Genomic DNA, 610 nt, shown 5'->3' with positions numbered 1-610 from the left:
ATTATTCGTTATATGGTATTTTGGACAAAATGCACAATAAATGAGTAAAACACCTCTAAGAGTTACTCTTGTGGATTGGTTTGGACGACTTATACTAAACTTGTCATGACATAGACATACCATGCATGCAGGCAGGGTGGCGCTACAAAAACCCAACCACACTCTTAAGGAGTTACACAATAAATGGCAAACAGCTCCATTAGTTTGGCGTAAATTTGATATTGTTTTTATTGATTATAACATCTTTTAACGGTTTAATAGAAAGGAAGATTAACCTACTGGTTACTTTCTAACCATTTTTACAATATCAAGCTATTATGTTGTCTACCATATTATTCCTTTCAGTTTCCTTGTAGTTGTACAGTTAGTCTATTGGGTTATTCGCGAGAATATTCAGAATAAGTCATTATATTTGATCAGAATTTACAGTCTGTAGATATGTATTAGGTAAATGAAAACAAAACAAATTTTCACATTTGCCCTTACAAATTGATATGCTTCTTTTTGCATTTTTCGACAGATTTAAGTGGTTTAAGTTCATTCAGCACGAATGCGTTTCCAACACACTTCCTTTGCTAGAAAGTAGAACAGCTCTTGAAAAAAATACCAA

This window comes from Lottia gigantea (assembly GCF_000327385.1).
Source record: "Lottia gigantea unplaced genomic scaffold LOTGIsca_1, whole genome shotgun sequence".
Lineage (NCBI taxonomy): Eukaryota > Metazoa > Mollusca > Gastropoda > Lottiidae > Lottia > Lottia gigantea.
This window is presented reverse-complemented; position numbering follows the sequence as displayed.